At 47.7% G+C, this 15,414-nt stretch overlaps 1 protein-coding gene across 3 annotated transcripts in view; it reads left to right on the top strand.

Moving 5' to 3' along the window:
- Nucleotides 1-15,414, top strand: part of PAX5 (paired box 5) — a 182,522-nt gene that overhangs the window by 103,625 nt on the left and 63,483 nt on the right. The gene's annotated exons all lie outside the window — the stretch shown is intronic.

Genomic DNA, 15,414 nt, shown 5'->3' with positions numbered 1-15,414 from the left:
AAAGATGAAATGTTGGGCCGTGGAGGCCCACAGCTGGCTTTGAACTTGCCATTAACAAGCTGTGTGCTCTTGGGTAAGTTATATAAGAATTCTGGGCCATAGTTCTTTAATCTGTAAAATCTGTACCTCCTACCCCACAGTGTTGCTGTGAGGATTAATGCGTCAAACGTATAGGGTGCTTAGACTCTGGCCTAGCACATGGCAAGCACATGTCACTATTATTATTCATCTAAGAGCCATCTCACAGTGGCTGGTCACCACCAGGCTCACTACCGTGAAATGGCTGGACTGGGAGGGCTGGACAGGCAGACGCCCCTCCCTGCTCCAGCAGCACTGAGGTAATATGGATGGACAGACTCGGCCATCAGCTCTGGGAGATTGTCCAACCATGCAGGCAGGGGGCAGTCTTGGATACTGAACAGACAGATAGTGGGGGGCTGGGGGATGGCACTTAGACCAGAGCCTTGAGGTCCAGCCTGAGGTACCAGGATGTCCCTGCAGGCGGATAGGCAGGACACAGTAAATAGTGACTGAGACAGGGGGTTCTGAGAAATGTAAGTGGGCTGTGGTTGTATCAGGGTAGCTGGGGGCTGGACCTGGGTTAGGACTTTAGGGGTGAGGTCGGATGAGACAGGCTCTCAGTCCCAGCCTCATGTAGGCTCCAGGGCAGGGAGGGCCCCGCACTGAGGCCTGGGCTGGCCCAGTTCTGAAACTGGGGCTCATAGGGCTCAGGCAGGAGCAACCAGGGCTCTGTTTGCAGATCCGGGCATCACGTGGGATCAGTTAGGAGGCAAGAGTGACTTGGTCCCCTGTCTATCTGAGATGGGCCAAGAACGTGGAAGGCAGCCGAGCCTGCAGTTGGGGAGGTATCAATAATGGGGCAGGGATGGGGGTGGCGTGGGCAGCCTCAGCCAGAATGAACTTTTACTAACATCACAGGTGTCCCATGAATCCCTGTGACAAGTCCTCTGATAGCACCCCTATTTTACTGATGCAGAAATCAAGTGTCAGAGAGGGGCTTGCCCAATATAAGAAGAAAGGGGGAGAGTTGGACCCAGCCTTTGGTCTTCTGGGTCTTTATTCTTTTCAAGGAACTACAGCTAATTAGGGATGTGAGGGTGGTAGGGTAGAAAGAAGTCTGGACTAATTAATAATAATAGTAAGTCACTTTATCTAGTAGTCACTGAGTACTAGACACTCTACTTGGTGAACTTGTTTTACCCTTGGGGGAGCCCTGGGAGGTGGGTATTATTATATCACATCCATTTCATAAACAAGGAAACTGAGGCCTGGGGCAGTTAAGTAGCTTGCCAGTGATCACAGCTAGTGAGCAGCAGGGTTACAACTGAGCACCAGACCGGTTGTCAGCTCCTCTACCAGGGAGATAATCTGGGGGCTAATCTTGGTGCTGGCACTTCCTTGCTGTGACTTTGGACGCATCTCTGAGCCTTGGTTTCTCCATCAGTAAGATGGTCCTGGTCTCTCAGGGCCCTTGTGGGGATCAAATGAGATCCCCAAGGGGACTACTCTGCAGAGGGAGGGTTTGTTACTGCAGTTGGGGTTCATGGGTTTAGGTAGATCGCAAGAAGACATTCTACCATCTGCCTATTTAGATGGAAAATAATCCAGTGAATGCTGGGACTCTGGTTGCATTTCTGAGATTCTTGTCTACTGATATAGCAAACTGGTGTCCAGCTGCCCAAAGGGCTAATGTAGCCCACAGATATGGTTAGGAGGGTTCCCATAGGACTTTTTATAAATTTGAGTCAACATTAAAAATTTTTTTAAACTAGATCTCTGGCTTCCCTGGAAAAATCAGAAGATCTGTCCACACTGGGCCAAATTCCCACATGGTCGGGTAGGCAGGGGCTCAGTGGCAGCAGCCTCTCATGGCAGGCCCTGCCCACCTGCTCTCTCATTTAACTACAAGTCTAACCTGGAAAGGAATTTGAGTTGAATACCCCTGATGTAGAAAGTCGGTGCTAAGAGCCAGCTGGCTGGATTAGCTGTCCAGAAGTCTGCAGAAGACATCAGTTGGCCCAGGTGGCAAGTCTGGATGTGGGCTGGGTTTTCAGGAAAACCTTGACCAAAGATTTGTTTCTATTTTGACTATCTATTTTATAGTCACATCATAGAGCAGAAAAAGAATATAAATATCTCAGACCAAAGGCAGAATTATGCTTAAAGTGAAAATATTGAAATTATTCTAATTATAAATATATAATACTTATGTAATAGTATAATATTATAAATATAACCACTAGCTTTTTTATAAGTAAACAATAGCTGGATAGAAAAATAATAGTGGAAAACATTAACAATAGTACCAAAAAAAAAGAGAGAGAGAGCATGCTGAGGAATAAACTTTAAAACTCCACGAAGGGAGAATAAATGGAGAGATACAACTTGTTCTAGGATAGAAAGACCCATATCATGAAGATGTCAGTTTCCCCTAAGTAATCTACTCATTCAAAGCATTTCCAATCAAAATACCAACAGAGTTTTTTTTTTTTTTAACTTGTCAAAATGACACTAAATACTGGATAAACACTCAAGGGTGGCTAGAAAAATTCTGAAATAAAGAAATGAGTAAAACAGAGTGTATTTTAAAATGTTATGATAAAGCTACAACAATTAAAACTGTTAGTGAAACTGAAGTCAATAGACAAATGGGACAAATGGAATAGCATAGAGTCTGGAAATAGATCGAAATATATGTGGATTCTTCTAAATGCAGCATTTCAAATCAGTGGAGAAAAGAGAAACCATTCAATTAATGGTGTTGGGACAATTGGGCCTGTTGAATCCATACCTCACTCTCTATATCAAAATAAATTCCAGGTTGATCAAAACTTTAAAATGAAATTGTTTATAATTAAATACTATGTACTTTGATAAGTAAATACTCAGCATGTCTAAACTGTAAGATGTAGTTGAGTAGCCGAGGGCTTGCCCTGTGTACAGAACCACCGTAAACCCAATGGTCCTGGACACAGACTTACTGTGTTTGACGTACTTTGAGCGTGATTCTACAAATAGGTGAGGAACTTTTGGCAACATTCCAAGTAAAACAAGATACAAGCTTTGCTCGATTTACACGGTAGTTGCATTCCTAGAAAATTCAGTGTATATTAAGACCATGGAAACTGCAAGTTCACATTTATATGGAAATGAAGTTCCATTCTAGATTTAAATAATTATAAGCAGATTTTTCCCCTACATGAATGTTTGGCAGGACATGACAGTAGTGCAGAGTGAAGGAGGGTTCTTCATTGTGTGGGGCTGCTCCATGACTAGCCAATAACACCTGTCAATCATATAAAAGCCCCCACAAATGTTCAAAACACCCTCAAGGGGGCAGTTGACGACCCCACTGAGAGCTATTAGAACACCTTGAAGGAATGCCCCCAGGAGTTGTTAGGGTGGGACTCCTTGTCACCACACAGCATTAATTTAATTCCACCTGTGCTCCTGGACACAGTTCTGAACTGTTGAGAGGCGAGCTTGAGTCTCCAGCCCCACCTCCCACCTTCTTCCCTCCTCACGAGGCCTGGAGCGGAGCAGGCGCTCATCTGGACTGGGAGCCCAGCTCGGGGCTCTAGCCAGGCCTGCCGGGCTGGGGTCTGGAAGGTGGTTAGGCTCTATACTGCTCTGTCCCAGCCCTCACCCTCCTGGCTGCCTAGGGAAGTTCTCGTTAGAGAACAAGTGAATGTCTTTCCATCATTTATACGCCACATGAAATATTAAGTTAAACTCCTGCTCTACCAACCAGGGCCACAGTTCAGAAACTACTCGACATTTACAAACCAGTGACATGGCCAGCCCATTCCTGCATTGTCAGCAGTTTGGGCCTTTCCTAATTGGGACTAATTATCTGCAGGTGTGTCCTTGGGTCACAGGCCTGCTGATGGGGCAGCCACTGTGCCTACCTGCCAGGGCAGGGCACCGGCGAAGGACCCAGCAGTCTGCCCCCAGCTGTGCCCACCTGATCCTTTGCCTGGGAGAACAAAGGAACGGGGCCAGCCTGTGTCTTTGCTGGCCCCTTCCCCTGAGGACCATCTCTTTGCATCAGCAAATTGGAATGGCAGGAGGAGACTGAGGGAGGCTACTTCTGGTTAAACAACTTTGGGAAACACCAGCCTGGTGGATGACCCAGGTCCTGGGATCTGAGGCATCCCCTGGACACTGTCCCCTCTAAGCAATAGACACTGTTTATGGGGCAGTGGATGAGCATCCACAAAGACAGACAGGTGGCTGCCGAGTCCCCAAGACCACCAGTTCTGATTTCCTGATATCCTCCAGGCTTGATGTTTGGAGCCTCAGTACCCCAAACTTGGTACTTGAAAGAAAGTCAGTCCATCCTCTTCTGCCTTTTTCATCTGAGCAATAGCTGAGAGCTGAAGGGAAGAGCACTGGACCCAGGAATCAAAGGAATGAGTTTAATCTTGGACTTTGCCACCTAACTGCCTATCTTTCAGCAAATAGATTGTCCTCTCTGAGTCTCAGTTTTCCTGTCTATGAAATGGGGATGATAATTCTTGCCCCACCTGCCTCCTTTGGCTGTTGCAAGGATATAGTGAGACAGTGAAGGGGAAGGATTTGAGAGCCACCAAGGGGGCATCTGAGATTGTGTGGGCAGGAAAGAAGATTTGGAGGGTCCAGTATCCAGTGTTGGCTCTTCTTAGCCTCCTTCAGGCAAATACCCCGACCACAGACAGGCAGGGTGGGAGGGTCCTGCAGAAAACTGCTTACTTCACAGCCAGAGAGACCCAGGTCCAGGAGGGGAGGGGACCCGCTCAAGGCTACATCCAGTGAGTTAGAACTGAAACGGGAGCTCACCCAGGGCCTGGCTTCCACAGCCTGCTGCCAACTTATGGTTGGATGGACTAAAAAAATCCCAGTTTAAATTTCCAGAAGGCATTTCTTTTAGTATATAACTGAGAATGTCAGCAGGAAAGCCAGACTGCCTGGCCTTGAAGCCCAGCTTCACCATATTCTAGCTATGTGACCTTGGGCAATTTACTAGCCTCCGTGCCCAAGGTACCCATTACCTGTTAAATGGGGCCCAAGATAGAACTTGCTCACCGGCCTCCTACAAGGATTACATGCACCGTCCATGCAGAGTCTTAGGCGTTTGGCACATAATAAACACTTAACGAATGGTAGCTGTTAGTGTGGTCCTGGACTCTTGTACCAAAAAGTCTGGTGAGGTGCCAGCCTGCTCTGAACAGTCATTTATTCATCTCTCCGTGGGCAGCACCTTCTTTGACCTGTTTTTTATGAACCTTTTTTTATGAACCAACTAAATACCCCTTCACTCAAAGTGAAGTCCTAATGAAAAATAAAAGCAAAAATTTGAAGAATGCCTTATGTACCCAGGCTGCCAAAAGGTGCTGGAAAAATGACAGTAACAGCTCCAATACAGCATGATACCCTGTAACCAGGTGCTCAGCCATGGAACTTCCCTAGGAACCCCGTGGAAGATGCTGGGCTGTCCAAGTTGTGCGCCTTGGAACGGAGTGTGATATCGACAGTTACTGTGTATCGGGCTGTCAGTCTGTACTCGGCTGGGAATATGATGGTGTCCCTGGCGGACGGTCCCTGCTCTCGCTGAGCTTACCTGCTGGGGATAGCTAGACAATTCACAGCAAATACAGAAAAAAAAATGCAATGTAATGTCATACTTGTAGGTGCTCTGAAGAAAACAGGAGAGAGTAGAGAAAGACTGAGGTTGAGGGGAGTGATGAGAGGGATGGGGGACAAAGCAGAGCCTCTCTAAAAAGGTGGCATTTGATCTGAGATCCCAACCATGAGAAGCCTTGAAAAGATCTGGGGAAAAGGCATTCCAGACAGAAGATACAGCCTGGGAAAATGCCTTTTAACTGTATAAATGAGTGAGATGCTGAGAGAGTAGGGCCATTTCTCAGTTCTCTGTCCCCTGCCACTTGGGCCTAGCCCATAATCAGGCCTCAGGGACTCCGGGAGTTACTGGAAACCTCAAGGTTGGATAGCCCAACCCATCATCCAGCCCTGGGATCTATTCTCTGTCAGGACTTGGTCACCTCTAGTGATGGAGATTTCACAACCTCAAAGGCAAAGAATCTTCAAAAAGGACTTACTTGAAACTGTTCTCTGTTAAAGTGACTTCCTTTCCCACTGGCAAGTGAGAGCCGAGGTGTCTGCAAAATCCAGGCTGGCATCCATGTGTGGACTCAGACCCAGGCACGACCTGAACATCCCTCGGCTGGCATTCTGTGTCCTCATGGTCCAGCCCAGAAGTTGATAGGTCTGCATGTGTTTTTTAAAATTAAAAAAAAAATCAGATCTTATACTTTAAAGATCAGAGAACAACCCAAATGTCCGTGAGTAGGGGACCATTCCAATAAATAACAGCTCATCCATACAGTGGAGTACCGTGCACCTGTAGGAAGAAACCAGGGAGTGCTCCTGTCCTGAAGGATCTTGGAGAGACATCGTCCATGAAAAAGAACAAGAATAGCATGTACAAAACGCTACCTTTTGTGTAAAGAAGGGAGGGGCAGTGGGAATGTGTATTTGTATTTGTGCACAGGAGCGTACAGAGATTCTGGAAGGATACTCAGTAACCATGTTTGGGCAGAGACTGTGAACCAGGTGTAGGAAAAGGACTTTTTACTAAATACCATTTACAATTTTAATTTTTTGAAGCTTATGTATATCAATATATCACTATCAAAAAGTTAAATTTAAAAGTGCCTCAGAATGAGAAGATAAAGACTAAAATGTCTGACTTCTTTTGGAAAGTTGGAAGACCATGCCCCAGGGTCCGCATCCCCATGTGGCTGCACATGAGTAGAGTTGAGAAGGGGCCGCTGCCCTCCCTGAGCCGCACTCTCTCTCCTGTTTGCCCCAGACTCCACTTGGCCAGCTCCGCTCACTTTCCAAGTTCTGTCTTGGGCTGCGTTTTACAGGCGGGGACCTTGGGCACAGAGGCTAGTAACTTGCCCAAGGTCACACAGCTAGAATACGGTGAAGTGGGCTGCAAGGCCAGGCAGTCTGGCTTTCCTGCTGACACTCTCGGTTATGTGCTAACTGAACGTTTTGAGTACATAGGGGCCTCTGGCCCCTGTGGGCATATGAGTTTTCTACCTGCCCCAGCCTCATCCTCCCTGTCTCCTCTGATTCCTGCCCAACAGAAAACCCCCCTCTCAGGCCAGAAAGGGCCAACCACAGGCTGTCCAACTGGTCTTGCCCGTCCCTGACTCCAGGCCTTTGCTCACGCTGTTCTGCCTGCCTGGAATGGCTTTCCCCAAATAACAGCTCAGTGTACAAGACATCCAGTGGGGAGGGCCTGGAGTGCCAAGTGCCAAGTCCTCCAGAATGTGCAACAACTCGGCATTTCAGACTGATGCAGTGATGCCGCACTCTGTCCAAACTAAAATGTCATGAACCTGCTTCTGGGGACCACGCCCAGAGAGAAAACTCAATATCCAAGATCAGAACTGTCCCCAGAAATATAAGGCTATTTGCATTCCAGAAAGGTGAATCCAACTGGGGTTTAAAGTATTTGCTAAATAGACTCACAGTTACAGATTCTAGACAAAACTAGAATTTTGAAATCTAAGTGTTTGGAAGGATACCCAGAGGTTCAGAGAAGCCAGAGGTCTGATCATTTTAAAGCCAAAATGTAATTTAAGCTTCTCCTTAGTTAAAATGCACATCAAAGGAAAGTATGATTTGCTTTCAGGTTAGCACAATGTTCCCAAGAACTATTTGTTGAATAAATGAATTAATATTTGTGTAAAGTGCAGTGTCAATTAAAAAAAATAATTTCAGCAGAAAGTACTCCACTCTAGTTGTTTCTGACCTTGTATTTTGTGGGATAAAAATAAACAAAGCTGAATGGCCGTCCTGGTAATGCACTCATAGATTTTTACACTAGCGGGCAGCTTGGAAGCCGACCTTTCCGAATAGCCTTCGAGCAGGTCTCTGGGCCTCCAGCTTCCCAGCTCGCCCTGCCGTGATCCATCTTCTTAAAATAGTGATTTCATTAGCTCGTTCTCCTAGTCAGAGATCTCCACTGCCTTGCCATTATCCGCAGGAGAAAATGCACCAAACTGTAGCTTCTGGCAATTAGCAGAGCACCTGCCTCTCATCATTCGTTCATTCTCTCACTTACTCACTCATTTCTCCATTGAAACCCAGCTCCTTCTTCGCATCAGACCATAGGCTGCTAGGCTTGGTCTTGCGCACTGTAGTCTCCCTGCCCTCAACATACTCAGTCTGATGGGGGAGGCAAATGTGGATGCATGTGCAAGGCAAAACAAAACAAATAAAAAAAAAAAAAAAAGAGAGAAATACGAGGGAGAAGCCAAGGAAGGCATGCAAGAGGAAACTATTGCTTCTCCTTGGCTAGGGGGTTTGGGAACATTTTGTGGAGGACACCATGTGTAACGTTCTCTGGCAGAACCATGAACTCTTGGTTTCTCTGCTCTGAAGCTTGGTCTGGTCTCTCACAACACCTTCAGCTTTAATAATGCCTTTTAAATCTTGCCCATTGTTAAATAAATGCAAATGGTGTGGAAGTATATGTAGCAACATGTGACCGTCTCCCCTCACCCCATTCCTGGCCTGTTCTGCTGTCAGCAGTGTTGATAGTTTGGTGTGTGTCCTTCCAGAACTTTTTCTATGCATAAAAAACTGTATCAGGTGATACACATATAGTTTGTTTTCTTCAAATGGGTTTTTACTCTTTATACTGTTGTTCAATTTTTAAAACTTTTTATTTCATGTTTTATGGACACCCAATGTCTGTAGGTTCAGAACTTCCATCCTCTCTAATGTTCTGAGTGCACCTTCGTGAACTTTTCTGTAGCAATAAAGGCTAGAGAATTCGTACCTCAGGGCTAAGAGGTGAATCCCTCTCAGTTTTTGATACCCGGGCTGCAGACAGAGAAGGACAGGGTCCAGGAAGGGGAGTGGGCAGGAAACCCTGGCATCCAAGGGCAGCCCAGGGCTGTCGGCTTACAGACAGCAGACTAGGGACCTGGCCGCTGCCTCTCACCTGCTCAGGGATGTAGGGGAGGAGGTATGATTGCTACGAGCTCATCAGGGGAAGCCACAGGGAGGCAAGCTTTAGTTGAGTGCAAGGAAGAACTTTTTAACAGTTTGAACTCTCTGAAGCAGGAATAGGCTGCCTCCGGAGATAATAAAAGTGATAGCTAATGTTTATTGAACATTTGTTACGTGCTTTGGTTCATTTCATCCCTTACTCTATGAAACTAGGTACTATTTTTGTCTCAACTAATAGTGAAAGAAATTGCCTAAGTTCATATAGCAGTAAGTAGCAGAGCTGGTTTGCTCTAATCCCTGTTCCATTCTGCTTCTGTTGGTAGTAAGATCCAGGTCATTAGAAGTATTCAAGCAGAGCTCTCTCACATTCACCTGCAGCACAGCTAGACTGGCATCTGCTGGGGTCTATGAAAGCTGATCAAACTGCAGAATCTCTTGTACAGACTCTGGAGCCAGACTGCCTGTCTTTGAATCCCAGCTCTTATCCCACTTATGAATGGGTGACCTCAGTTGCAACTGTGTGTGTATGTGCCTCAGTTTGCTCATCTAAAAAATGGGAATCGAACCTTGTTACATGGATTAAATGAGTTAATATTTCAAAAGCACTCAAAACTCTGCCTGGAACACGGTAAGTGCTATGTAAGTGTTGTTTGAAACATCTGGAATTCAGGAAAGCAGCCTGAGCCAGAGAGCCAGGTTTAGGGGTCCCCTGCAGCAAAGGGCTGGAGGAGGTGCTTGCCAGGGGCAGAATCTGTCCAGCGTGGAGCAGGCTTGATGGCTTCCTGTTCTGGATGTTCCACTGGCCTCCTGGATTAGTTTCCAGTTGCTACTGTAACAAATTACCATGAACTTCGTGGCTTAAAACAACACAAATTTATTATCTTACAGTTCTAGAGGTCAGACGTCCTAAAATTAGGTGTTGATGGGGCTGAATTCCTTCTGAAGACTCTAGGGGAGAACCTATTATTTGCCTTTTCCAGCTTCTAGAGGCTGCCCACACTTCCTGGCTCATGGCCCCTTCCTCTGTCTTCAAAGCCAGCAGGGTAGCATCTTTTGTCCTCTTTGGCCTCTGCTTCTGTTTTCAGATCTTGTCTCTGGGATTCTGACCCTCCTGCCTTTCCCTTTAGGGACTCTTGGGATTACATCAAGCTTACCTGGATAATCTAGAATCATCTCCATGTCTCAAAATCCTCAATTTAATTATATCTGCAAAGTCCTTTTTGCTTTATTAGGTGACATATTACAGGAGATTAGGAGGTAGACATCTCTGGGGACCATTATTCTGTCTGCCACACCTTCCCAGTGCCCACTCTACAGGTCTCCTTGAGGACTCCACATCCCCTTGTCCCCTGGGAGAACCATCATCTGGGAGGGAGTCAGCCTCTCTTTTGCTGTTTCTCCTTGACCTCTTCCCATCACCCCAGGGGAGCAGTGGCTGGTCCTCATTGTCTCCTCCATCTGCTCCAGTGTTGTGGCAATTGTGCCCTCCTCAAGTACCCAGGGTCAAGAGACTGGAATGTTGGTGCTAGTGGGTCCTTGGAGATCATGACTGCAGCTCCCTCATTGAGCAGATGGGGACACTGAGGAGTGAGAACTCAAGTTCTCCCCAAGTGGGACAGCTAGGGAACCCACATCTATCAGGCCTGCCCTCCATGCCAGACTCAGCCTTCCAGAACGGAACTTTTCCCCTCTCCCATCCTCATTTCTCTGCCTGACTGGTCCACTGCCATCTATCTGCCTCATTTATGCCCAAAGGAACCCTTTATCCAGGCCGGCCTTTTTGTTATCTTTCAACTCAGCCACGCCCAGTTCTGACTCAAGCCTTTGCTTCTGCTGGATACTTCTGTCAGTTGTCCAGTGGTGGCAGTAGTCTGCCATGAGGAGAAGAGTATTGGGCTGACTTGGAGTCAGGATCGTAGATCTTCATTCCAGCTCTGCTGTAACTCCGTGGTGACTTTGGGACACTCTCTCTGAGCCTCAGTTTTCACATGGAAATTATAGTCCTGGCTCATCCGCTCCTTGTAGAACTGCGGTGAAATGCACATGAGCTGTGAGGAGCTATGCCCTTTCCTTCTTTGACTGACTGTGCCAGGTGCTCAGATCCTGTGTCCACAGCAGGAAGGTGCATGTTAGTTGGTACAGGGCTTTGCCTGTGACAGGCTCTCATGGCACCTGCTGAGGGACTGAGGAATCAGCAGATCTCCCAGTCTCTGCCTATATGGCTTCAGGGCATGTCTTCAGGGAGCAGTCCTCAAGTGCTGCCTCCTCCAAGAAGCCCTCCCCAGCTACCCTACAGTCAAAGTGATGTCCCCCTCTCTGGGCCCTGGATCAGCCCACTTACTATCCCATTATGCCTTGATTTATGATTTTATGATTTATGTCCAGCTTAACTTTCTCCATAGACTATGAGGTTCTGAATTGTCTTCTGCCCAGCATGAGGCATGGAACATAGTAGGTACTTGGGAAGTGTTTGTTGAATGGATGGATGGATGAACAAAGGAGCTGGCTACTATGATTGGTTGTTACTAATCACCCCAAACTCCACCCACCTAGGTTATTATCAAGGTTATTGATTCATACACTCACATACATCTTTGATGAGCAAAAGGGACATTTTAATTCAAGATATTATCACAATTATTATTTTTCTCCGAATGCATTAGCTTCTACTGATCTGCAGCCTTTTTATTCCATCAATGTTCACAGCCCAGAAAAAAAAAATCTCTCTCTAATTTATCTTTCTTAGCTTTTATTTTCATTACCTGAGAGGTTATAGGACTTCTACTCCCACCCCTAGATCTTCTATAAATATTTGGTAAGACTGGTTTCAGCACAAATACTCAGGGGCACCTGCTGCCCATCCGGACTTGCCCATACAGAGGAGTATCTGCCTTTCCAGACCCACTAACTCCTTTTATAAGCCTTTGTTAACCCAGGTCCAGGATGGTGTCACATGCCCACTTCAAGGATAGGGTGGTCAAATAGCCTATTTGGAGGCTTGGCATTTAGGGTGGGGACTAGGGTAAGAGTTCTTCCCCGCTCCCCAGAGCTGATCTCAATCCTGAACAGGATCCAATATGCCAAGAGTCACCAGCAGGAATGCCTCCCACTCACTAGGCACCAAGCATTGCTCTAAGCACTTTACATATGCCTAGTCTGCAAAAAACAACCCTGTGAGAAAGTTTTATTATCCCCATTTTATGCAAAACTGAGGCACAGGGGTGCACAGAAACTTGCTCAAAGTCATACAGCTGCTCAGTGGTAGAGCCAGGTTTCAAATGCAAACTATCAAGATTCTGGAGGCCACGCCCCTGACCACTGTGCCACACTGCTTCTCACCAACCTGGTGTGTCAGAGGCAGGCTGGACATCTGACCAGGGGAGGTCCAAGCTGGGTAGATCCCAGTATGGAGGAGAACCAACCACAAACAAGGCTGATGGGCGGACATGGGCCATGCATAGGGGTTGTGTCTGACGTGATTTATCTTAATCCCGGGCGCTCTCTGGCTGAAGGGGGCATGGGGCTGACTCACCCTCCGACAGCCAGCACCCTGTAGGTCAGACCGCACCCAGCTGGCTCTCAGCGGAGGTCTGTTGAGTGGATGGGCAGGCAACAGCAGGTGGTATGATTCCTTCTTCCTGGGAAACTTATGCTGCGTGCCTTCTGGCATGTTCCTTCCTGGGCTGGGTCACCTGGAGACTCCCTGGCAAGCCCAGAGCTGCAGCACAGCCCCCTCCCTGGCCTGCTTCTTGTCACATGTCAGGGCCTGGCACTTCCAGCAACTCTCCACCTGGATCCGAGCGCTCTTTTGTTGCTTTGTTTTCAGGAAGGAAAGCAATAGAAAAAGACTTGTCACTGCTCCCCTCAAACAGACTCTCCTCCCCTTCCCCTGGTCAAGTGCCCGTGGGGAGGGTCATGCCGCTTTCATCCTGGTTCTCTTCAGGAACAAGTCAGCTCAAACGCCCAGCTCTTCACACCACGCCCAGTCCCGCGTCTGCCTTTCTCACCCTCTGTTGCCCTGCCTGCCTGAGAGGAAAAAAAGCACCAAGCAATAGTCCGGGTGGAGAGGGATGTGGCGCCCTGGCCCAGGTGCTCGGGCAGCCGGCAGGGACCCACGACGGGGTGGCAGGGTGGGCACGGGTGACTGCTTGGCTCTGCCAGGCTGTCCTGATCCTCACACTGAGAGCCGGCTGGGGTGGGAGGATGCCTAATCTACCAGAGCCTTGGGGTGGATCTCCTTTCTTGGTCCCTGTGGTGGAAGCATCATGGTCAAGGTGACTGGATTTGGGGTGTCAAGAAGGTCCAGGGGAGGGACAGGGGTGGCAGGGGGTACACTTAGGGGCTCTGGGCTGTGACTTTTTTCCAGCTGGCCCGGCAGTGTTATGGGATCTTTCACAAACAGTACTGTCAGTCATGGATAGTTATTCAAAAGATGTTGCCCAAAAGAAGACCCCAGCTGCCATGAATAGCCATCTGTGTCAATGTGGGGGTAGATTACAAAAGATACCTGTGGTTTTATTATTATCTTTGAATCTCTTTTGTATAATGAGGCTGATAGAGTAAAAGACCACCATGGAACTCAGCCTGGAGCCGTGGAACCCAGGCTGGAGCTTCCTGTCCTCCCTCCCCTGGTCCTGCAGCCCGTGTTGGCTGGCTCCTACTCCATGGCTCCCAGGGCCTGGTCCTGGGGCCCTGCCCATGCCACCTGCCCCTTGCCCAGAGGAATCCCTTCTTTGACCTTTGTAATTATTCCTGTTCAATCTTTCTTCGTGTTTTTTCCTCCCCCTTTTCGAGGTGCTCAACTCCTGCACTCCCTCCAGTGTATTAAGGATGTGAGTGAAATTGATGACTGGGATGTCTCAGGTCTTTATGATGATGAATGACTTTCACTGCCAAAGCTTTTATTGTCTGTGATTTGGGAAGAAGGGGGAACTGATATATCAAGGCTGCCTGTCACACCATTTAATACAGTTATAAATCCTGACGTCACTAACTGGTGGTCAGGAGCTGGAGAATTCCACTGGCCGCCGCTTTGCCGAGCCTTTATGGATTTTTTTCCCCTCTTGCCTTTCTTTGCTTGACTGTCACAATTGTGTTTGGGGAGGGAGGATGGGAACAGCTGGATGGGGACTTTAAAAATCCCAGGGGCAATCTGATCCAGAGGAGAAAGTGGGAGGCCTCCCCACTTTAAAGGAAAGAGAAATGGCAGGCCTTTGATTCTAAGGTGAGCAAAGAACTTGGTCAGTGAAACCAAATCCTAAAAGTATGCCAATATTTCTTGCATGTGCACCATGCTTTACAGTTTACAGAGTGATTTCTTCCTTCCATCCTTGGGACAGGGGTGTAGCAGGAAGAGACTTGAGCCCCATTTTACAGAAGAGGAAACTGAGGCTCAGCGAGATGAAGTGACTTGGCCAAGGTTATGCCACACCAGGCAGGTGCAGAGGGCAATTCCCTGATGAAGCAGCAGAACATCACCATTAGGAATTTGGGGAATGGAGTCAGCCAGCTCTGAGTTCCAATCCTAGATGGACCACTGTCTAGCTGTTGATCAATCATGGGACGGTCAGTTCAATTTTCTGACCCTCAATTTCCTTACCTGGAAATGAGTATAGCACTCTCCTTATAAGGCTGTTATGAGGATTAAATGAGATAATGCATGGAAGAGTCTTAGCAAGTTTCCTGCCCCATCAAAAGTGCTCAATGTTTTTAAAAGGTAGAACTACAATGAGAGAAGCATGTGGTAGAAGTAACAGGAGCAGAGGAGGGACACCTGTGCCTTCCCAAGGTTGTGTGGGGAGGTGGCCAAGGAAGGCTTCCTGTAGGAAGTGACACTGGAGCTGACTGGAATGAGAAGGCATTAGCCAGGCTGAGGAGGGCGGGTGAGGAAGAGCATACCAGACAGAGGGAACAGTGAGAAAGGCAGGAACAACACAGGGTGGGTGAGGAAGTGCCAGCAGCCCCAGGGGTGGCGCGGTGTACCGCCGGAGATGAGGTAGGGTCAGACCACTGAGGCTACCACGGACCTGGGATCATAACCTCCAGATGCTGGGGAGCCTTGAGGGGCTTTAAGTAGGGAGTGGCATCTTCTAAGGAACCTTCCTGGGGTCTTGACAGAGGGTGGATGTCATTCAGATGAGACTCAGCAAGAAGACTGAACTCATTGAGGGTGATTGTCAAAGTCCAGGAGAGAAAGAGTGATGACCTGGACCCAGGCAGTGGAGATGAATATGGAAGAAAAATTCCGAGTGATGGAATTAACAATAGTCAAATGTTGGGAATAGATGAGACACAGAAGTCAAGGATGGCTCCCCTGGTTGGAGTTTGGGGGACTGGGTGAATAATGGAGCTTCCAGCTGAGAC

The sequence above is a fragment of the Camelus bactrianus genome, chromosome 4 (assembly GCF_048773025.1).
Source record: "Camelus bactrianus isolate YW-2024 breed Bactrian camel chromosome 4, ASM4877302v1, whole genome shotgun sequence".
NCBI classification, from domain to species: domain Eukaryota; kingdom Metazoa; phylum Chordata; class Mammalia; order Artiodactyla; family Camelidae; genus Camelus; species Camelus bactrianus.
Note: the sequence above shows the minus strand (reverse complement) of the source record. Positions and strands in the feature narration are given on the sequence as shown.